General features: G+C 49.3%; 1 long non-coding RNA gene across 1 annotated transcript; it reads left to right on the plus strand.

Annotated features, from left to right (window-relative positions):
• Window positions 1-3,651: 3,651 nt before the first annotated feature.
• Window positions 3,652-7,130, plus strand: LOC141147304 (uncharacterized). The gene is made up of 2 exons (XR_012245044.1): window positions 3,652-6,576; window positions 6,672-7,130. It is a non-coding gene; the product is annotated as an uncharacterized lncRNA (long non-coding RNA).
• The last annotated feature ends 1,933 nt before the right edge of the window (window positions 7,131-9,063 follow it).

Consider the following 9,063-nt stretch of genomic DNA (forward strand, 5'->3'; position numbering starts at 1 on the left):
AACCCCCCATCTACCCCTCACCCGCCCCCCATCTATCCCGCCCCCCCATCTATCCCTTACGCCCCCCATCTACCCTTCACCTGCCCCCCATCTATCCCTCACCCGCCCCCCCATCTGTCCCTCACCCGCCCCCCATCTACCCTTCACCTGCCCCCCATCTGTCCCTCACCCGCCCCCCCATCTACCCCTCACCCACCCCCCATCTACCCCTTACCCGCCCCCATCTACCCCTCACCCGCCCCCCCATCTATCCCTCACGCCCCCCATCTATCCCTCACCCGCCCCCCATCTGTCCCTCACCCGCCCCCCATCTGTCCCTCACCCGCCCCCCATCTGTCCCTCACCCGCCCCCCCATCTACCCCTCACCCACCCCCCATGTATCCCTCACCCACCCCCCATCTACCCCTCACCCGCCCCCCATCTATCCCTCACCCGCCCCCCATCTATCCCTCACCTACCCCTCACCCGACCCACATCTACCCCTCACCCGCCCCCCATCTACCCCTCACCCGCCCCCCATCTACCCCTAACCCTCCTCCAATCAACTGCTGGCTTTGTTTCTTTGTTTACATAAATTGGCAGTCACATGACACTCCAGTCCCCGGCCTTTCCTCCTCTATTGTTTATATGAAGTGGGGTCCTTCATCAGGTGTCCATGTCACTGCCTGTGTGATCAGGCCTCTTCCTATTGGCTGTCCAGTAGTGGAGCCCCTCAGGAAACGGCACCAGTGAGGGGCCCAGATGATGGATTTAGGTGAGTATACAGTCCTATGCAAAAGTTTAGGAACCCCTGACAATTTCCATGATTGTCATTTATAAATATTTGGGTGTTTGGATCAGCAATTTCATTTTGATCTATCAAATAACTGAAGGACTAATTAATAAGTAATATTTCAGTAGTGAAATGAGGTTTATTGGATTAACAGAAAATGCGCAATATGCATCAAAACAAAATTAGACCGGTGCATAAATTTGGGCGCCCCAACAGAAAAATCCCATCAATATTTAGTAGAGCAGAAATAACGGCCTCTAGACACTTCCTATGTATTTTGGACCATTCCTCCTTACAAAACATCTCCAGTTCAGTTAGGTTTGATGGTTGCCGATCATGGACAGCCCGCTTCAAATCCCCCCACAGACGTTCAATGATATTCAGGTCTGGGGACTGGGATGGCCATTCCAGAACATTGGACTTGTTCCTCTACATAAATGCCCGAGTAGATTTAGAGCCGTATTTTGGGTCGTTGTCTTGTTGAAATATCCAGCCCCGGCGTAACTTCAACTTTGTGATTCCTCAACATTATTCTCAAGAATCTGCTGATATTGAGTGGAATCCATGTGACCCCCAACTTCAACCGGATTCCCAGTACCGGCACTGGCCACACAGCCCCACAGCATGATGGAACCTCCACCAAATTTTACTGTGGGTAGCAAGTGTTCTTCTTGGAATGCTGTGTTGTTTTGCCGCTATACATAATGCCCCTTGTTATGACCAAATAACTCGATCCGTCCACAGCCCCTTATTCCAAAATGAAGCTGACTTGTCCAAATGTGCGTTTGCAGACTTCAAGCGACTCCGTTTGTGGCGTGTGCAGAAAAGGCTTCTTTCCCATCTCTCTCCCATAGAGCTTCTCCCCGTGCAAAGTGCGCTGAGCTGTTGAAGGACGCCCAGTGACGCCCTCTGCAGCAAGTTGATGTTGTAGGTCTTTGGAGGTGGTCTGTGGGCTGGTTTTGATCGTTCTCACCATCCTTCGCCTCTCCGATATTTTATGTGGCCTGCCACTTCTGGCCTTAACAAGAACTGTGCCTGTGGTCTTCCATCTCCTCACTATGTTCCTCACAGTGGACACTGACAGCTTAGATCTCTGCCATAACTTTTTGTAGCCTTCCCCTAAACCATAATGTAGAACAATCTTTGTTTTCAGGTCATTTGAGAGTTGTTTTGAGGCCCCTATGTTGTCACTCTTCAAAGGAGAGTCAAAGAGAACAACAACTTGCAATTGGCCACCTTAATTACCCTTTCTCCTGATTGGATGCTCCTGTCTATGAAGTTCAAGGCTTAATGAGCTCACCAAACCAATTGTGTGTTCCTACTAATCAGTGCTAAGTAGTTACAGGTATTCAAATCAACAAAATGACAAGGGTGCCCAAATTTATGCACCGGTCTAATTTGGTTTTGATGCCTATTGCGCATTTTCTGTTAATCTAATAAACCTCATTTCACTACTGAAATATTACTGTGTCCTTCAGTTATTTGATAGATCAAAATGAAACTGCCGATCCAAACACCCAAATATTTATATATGACAATCATGGAAATTGTCAGGGGTTCCTAAACTTTTGTACACAACTGTAAGTCACTTCATAAGGCAAAAAAATATATCCAGGAAGGGTTGGAGGGAGGTGGGCTGTAGGGTAATATCTGCCTATAGATGGACAATACAATACCCCTCCCCCAATACAATACCCCTCCACCCACACAATACCCCCCTCCACTGTTCTCAGATCTCCGAGTGACGGGGACATGGGGGTGAACCAGAGGATTAGAGGAGATCCAAGAAGAATTCCAGGCATGAGATGTTTTTACATACATTGTTCCATCCAGACCAATTCTGTATATACCAGACCATGTTACTACACCGCTACTACACCACTATTCCAATGTTACTACACCGCTACTACACCACTATTCCAATGTTACTACACCGCTACTACACCACTATTCCAATGTTACTACACCGCTACTCCACCACTATTCCAATGTTACTACACCGCTACTACACCACTATTCCAATGTTACTACACCGCTACTCCACCACTATTCCAATGTTACTACACCGCTACTACACCACTATTCCAATGTTACTACACCGCTACTACACCACTATTCCAATGTTACTACACCGCTACTACACCACTATTCCAATGTTACTACACCGCTACTACACCACTATTCCAATGTTACTACACCGCTACTACACCACTATTCCAATGTTACTACACCGCTACTACACCACTATTCCACCACCACACGATTTACTTCTATCTTTGTTTTAGAGGTGTGTTAGCCGCTTAGTGTGTAACTACCTTTATAACACCATTGGAGCAGCGCTGTACTTACTCCCTATTCAATGTCACTACACTGCTACTACACCACTATTCCAGTGTTACTACACCACTATTCCAATGTTACTACACCGCTACTACACCACTATTCCAATGTTACTACAATGCTACTACACCACTATTCCAATGTTACTACAATGCTACTACACCACTATTCCAATGTTACTACACCGCTACTACACCACTATTTCAAAGTTACTACAACACTATTTCAAAGTTACTACAACACTACTACACCACTTCCAATGTTACTACACTGCTACTCCACCACTATTCCAATGTTACTCCACCACTATTCCAATATTACTACACCATACTGATTTCCAGCTTCCCAGGGCATTGGCCGGGTGTGGTGTATACAGGGGTACATGAGTCCTAGTTGGAACAATATAACTATATAGAAAGATTTCATGCCTGGGATTCTTCTATAAGGAGTAAACAGTGAGTGGAACTCTGTCCGGTGAGAAGTCTCATTTTTCTCCTGCGATGGGGGGACGATGGATGGGGGGGGGGGGGGGGGGCAATGGATGGGGGGGGCGATGGGGGGGATGCGGCCAGGAGACCACAAATGTGCCGCCATGTTGAGCGGTGTCACCGGCTGGGGCTGGTTGTCTGTCTGAGCTTTGTATGTGTCCAGTGATCTGACCGGTGTTATCGAGGGGGGGGGTAGGAAGTGTTAATTGTAAAGGCAGAAGGTACATTCTATGCATTAAGATAAAAAGCCTTCTGTGTGCCCCTTCCCCCCTCAAAGTCAGCTAGCCAATTGGGAGAGAGGGGGCAGGGCCGGGTCTGGGCTTCGTGTCGGAATGGATACACGGAGCTGTGACTCGGCTCGGGTGTCCCCATAGTAAGCTGCGTGCTGTGGGGGCACTCGATAGGAGGGAGGGACCAGGATCACAGAAGAGGAGTATCAGGGCTGCGCTGTGCAAATCCACTGCAACATTATAACATGTTTGTTATTTTTATTGATAAAAAAAAAACGGAGACTTTAGAATCACTTTGGATCACTGGAGGAACTCCAGACCCCCCCCCCCAAAAAAAAATTAGAAGTCAGCAGCTACAAATCCAGTACAAATCCTGTAGCTGCTGACTTCTAATAATAGGACACTTCCCTGTCCAGCAAGCGTGCTGTGCTTTGTGAATGGGCCACAGTCTTCTGGGACCTGGGAAGGAGGACGGGCTGCAGGGGGTAAGGAGGAGGGGCTGCGGGGGATAATGAGGTGGGGCTGCGGGGGTAAGGAGGAGGGGCTGCGGGGGTAAGGAGGAGGGGCTGCGGGGGAAGGAGGAGGGGCTACGGGGAAGGAGGAGGGGCTGCCGTGAACTGAGCCAGAAGTGGGAGTGGGTATCCCTATCAAAACCAGGTACCCGCTCTCCCCCAAAAGGTGCCAAATGTGGTAGCGGAGAGGGGGAGGGGACAGACAAGCGGAGCTTCCTCTTTTGGGTGGAGCTCCAGTTTAACACGAGGCACCTCCCCCACTACTCCCAGCTCTCTTCCTGTAGTGATCGGAATGAGTATGGTGAACTTCTTGTGTTTTTCCCGGTGGTGTGAGGAGTGGAATGTTCTCGGCTGCCTGTGACATGTGAATGTCAGTTCAGAGTGGAAGTTGACGCAGTGAGTGGCAGTGAGTTTGCTGTGCATGCTGGGAGAGAATCGCCTGTATGTCGCACAGATGACAGTTTCTGGTTATTGTAGTATTTTGGTGTTTTGCTGTCAGTCTGCAGCTCCTGATATACAGGTCTGTCAGTGTGCAGAGTCTGTCCTCTGCGGGTTTTATCTGATGTGTTTGTAAGAAGAGTGATGTGTACAGCTGGCACCGAGCTGAGGAGCCGAGTGTACGGCCGGCACCGAGCTGAGGAGCCGAGTGTACGTCCGGCACTGAGCTGGGGAGCCGCGTGTACGGCCGGCACCGAGCTGAGGAGCCGAGTGTATGGCCGGCACCAAGCTGAGGAGCCGAGTGTACGGCTGGCACCGAGCTGAGGAGCCGAGTGTACGTCCGGCACTGAGCTGGGGAGCCGCGTGTACGGCCGGCACTGAGCCGAGGAGCCGCGCGTTTAGCCGGCACTGAGCCGAGCGTACAGCCGACACGTTCCAGCGATGTCCACAAGAGCCTTGCCTCTCCGGGAACTCGCACTCCTAATTGGCTGAGACACAGCAGATGTGCCATTGGTTCCCACTGCTGTCAATCAATGCCAGTGAACCAATTGGGAGACGGAGGGGCAGGTCCGAACCGCGGCTCCTTGTGTGAATAGACACAGAGCAACGGCTTGGCTTACTGTAGGGGAACCCAACAGGAGGGAGGGGCCTGGAGCACTGGCATGGGACCTGAGAAGAGGAGTATCGGGGGCCACTCTGTGCAAAACTATCACAGAGCAGGTAAGTATAACCTGTTTATTATTTTAATGAAAAAAAATGAAACCTTTACAATCACTTTAATTGTGCTGAAGCAGTGCCCCGAAAAGTGTACCTGTTGTCTTCAATATCCCCTGCAATATACAGTAACAGTTCATTTCCTGTGCCTAGGCACTCCTGATATCTCCTGCACTGTGTCTTTGTGTGGAGGCGGCCATCTTGGTAGAGGCAGGGCTTTGCTTCCTTATGTCCGATGACTGGTGGGGTAACGATATAGATGGAGGAAGCACAGATCCGCAGACTGGATGAAACCGCAGCAGGGAGATCCATACACTGCTGGTCCTCAGGTATGTCTTCCCCTCCAGCAAGGAGAACGGTGATCAGCACAGTAGTGACATCACCAAATCTATGAAGACAGAGACAGCAATGCCTTAGATCGGGGTCTCCAAACGCTCTATCCTGTCCTTCAGGCTTTAAGGGGGCCGGACTGTGGCCAGTGTCAGTAGAAAATGCCCCAACAGTGCCCCTTCATTGGTTTTAATGAGAGGAATAGTGCCCCATTATTGGTGTCAGTGGGTGGAATAGTGCCCCATTATTGGTGTCAGTTGGTGGAATAGTGCCCCATTATTAGTGTCAGTTGGTGGAATAGTGCCCCAAGGGCCAGATGAAGGCAAGTGAAAGGCCATATCTGGCCCCGGGGCCGCAGTTCGGAGACCACTGCCTTAGATGATCTCACACTGTAAAGATACATCTATGAGGATATGGAACAGGGTTGCTTAAGCACAGGAAGGGCTCTGATCTCTCAGGGGTGCCTAGGCACAGGAAGTACAATGATATCAGGGGTGCCTAGGCACAGGAAGTACAATGATATCAAGAGTGCCTAGGCACAGGAAGTACAATATCAGGAGTGCCTAGGCACAGGAAGTACAATGATATCAGGAGTGCTTAGGCACAGGAAAGAGCGGCCATATTTCAGGGAGAACTAAAGACGAAATGTACATTTTTCAGGGCTCTACTTGTGAGGAATAAATCAGCTGTGAGGAGACCGCAGGCAATACTGGTGACCGGTCCTTTTCCCTCTGCTGCAGGGAGACCGCAGGCAATACAGGTGACTGGTCCTTTGCCCTCTGCTGCGGGGCGACCGCAGGCAATGCTGGTGACTGGTCCTTTGCCCTCTGCTGCGGGGGACCGCAGGCAATGCTGGTGACTGGTCCTTTGCCCTCTGCTGCGGGGGACCGCAGGCAATGCTGGTGACTGGTCCTTTGCCCCTTGCCTGCCTTTTTTTTAGCACAGCTGCTTCAGAAGCGGTCCTCTTCAGTAATCTTCAGGCAGCGGAGGGCATGCTTCCTGTACACATCGCTCCTCACACCATATACACGGTGCAGCCCCTGTAAACTCTAATGGCCAAATTGAATACAACTCTGGAACTCTTTAGAGAATGTGAAAAGCTGCATTTTGTGTCCTGTCCATGTGATGCACTGTGTAAGTCCTGCTGATTTTTCTAGAAGTTGGACTGCTATATGAACATAAAAGATTTGCCGACTCCTGCCAAGACCAGGAGGGATAGGTGGACATGGATATTCCATGATGACCATAAGCTGAGATCTGTCTAATAAGTGGAAATAATGTGTCAATAAAGATGTAATGATGGTGCACAGCGTGTCCTCTCTGTCCTTGGCTTGTGTGACATTACTAACAAAAAAGGGCTTATATACTTGTGTGACCGTAATGTATATACAGTGTCTGACAAAAGTAAGTACACCCCTCACTCACACTTTTGTAAATCTTTTCTTCTATCTTTTCATGTGACAACACTGAAGAAATGACACTTGTCTACAATGTAAAGTAGTGAGTGTACAGCTTGTATAACAGTGTAAATTTGCTGTCCCCTCAAAATAACTCAACACACAGCCAATAATGTCTAAACCGCTGGCAACAAAAGTCAGTACACCCCTAAGTGAAAATCTCCAAATTGAGCCCAATTAGCCATTTTCCCTCCCCGGTGTCATGTGACTCGTTAGTGTTACAAGGTCTCAGGTGTGAATGGGGAGCAGGTGTGTTAAATTTGGTGTTATCGCTCTCACTCTCTCATACTGGTCACTGGAAGTTCATCATGGCACCTCATGGCAAAGAATTCTCTGAGGATTTGAAAAAAAGAATTGTTGCTCTACATAAAGATGGCCTAGGCTATAAGAAGATTGCCAAGACCCTGAAACTGAGCTGCAGCACAGTGGCCAAGACCATACAGCGGTATAACAGGACAGGTTCCACTCAGAACAGGCCTCGCCATGGTCCACCAAAGAAGTTGAGGTCACGTGCTCAGCGTCATATCCAGAGGTTGTCTTTGGGAAATAGACGTATGAGTGCTGCCAGCATTGCTGCAGAGGTAGAAGGGATGGGGGGGTCAGCCTGTCAGTGCTCAGACCATACGCCGCACACTGCATCAAATTGGTCTGCATGGCTGTCGTCCCAGAAGGAAGCCTCTTCTAAAGATGATGCACAAGAAAGTCCACAAACAGTTTACTGAAGACAAGCAGACTAAGGAGATGGATTACTGGAACCATGTCCTGTGGTCTGATGAGACCAAGATAAACTTATTTGGTTCAGATGGTGACAAGCGTGTGTGGCGGCAACCAGGTGAGGAGGACAAAGACAAGTGTGTCTTGTCTACAGTCAAGCATGGTGGTGGGAGTGTCATGGTCTGGGGCTGCATGAGTGCTGCCAGCACTGGGGGGCTACAGATCATTGAGGGGACCATGAATGCCAACATGTACTGTGATATACTGAAGCAGAGCATGATCCCCTCCCTTCAGAGACTGGGCCGCAGGGCAGTATTCCAACATGATAACGACCCCAAACACACCTCCAAGACCACCACTGCCTTGCTAAAGAAGCTGAGGGTAAAGGTGAAGGACTGGCCAAGCATGTCTCCAGACCTAAACCCTATTGATCATCTGTGGGACATCCTCAAACAGAAGGTGGAGGAGCACAAGGTCTCTAACATCCACCAGCTCTGTGATGTCATCATGGAGGAGGGGAAGAGGACTCCAGTGACAACCTGTGAAGCTCTGATGACCTCCATGCCCAAGAGGCTTAAGGCAGTGCTGGAAAATAATGGTGGCCACACAAAATATTGACACTTTGGGCCCAATTTGGAGATTTTCACTTAGGGGTGTACTGACTTTTGTTGCCAGTGGTTTAGACATTAATGGCTGTGTGTTGAGTTATTTTGAGGGGACAGCAAATTTACACTGTTATACAAGCTGTACACTCACTACTTTACATTGTAGACAAGTGTCATTTCTTCAGTGTTGTCACATGAAAAGAGAGAAGAAAAGATTTTCACGAATGTGACTGAGGGGTGTACTTACTTTTGTGAGATACCGTGTATATACAGAGCTTCCTGAAATGTGAATATGTTCGGTCTTCCACTGCCAAACCTCAATCTGAGAAGAAGAGCTGAGAGACTGTAAGGTTACTCTCACACTTGGGCGTGGGCTGCGTTAGCGGTAAAGCGCCGCTAGTTTTAGTGGTGCTTTTCTGCTGCTTGCGGGGCGTTTTTAACCCCCAAGAAGGGGGTTAAAAG

Source organism: Aquarana catesbeiana, linkage group LG06, assembly GCF_042186555.1.
Source record: "Aquarana catesbeiana isolate 2022-GZ linkage group LG06, ASM4218655v1, whole genome shotgun sequence".
In the NCBI taxonomy this organism is placed as follows: domain Eukaryota; kingdom Metazoa; phylum Chordata; class Amphibia; order Anura; family Ranidae; genus Aquarana; species Aquarana catesbeiana.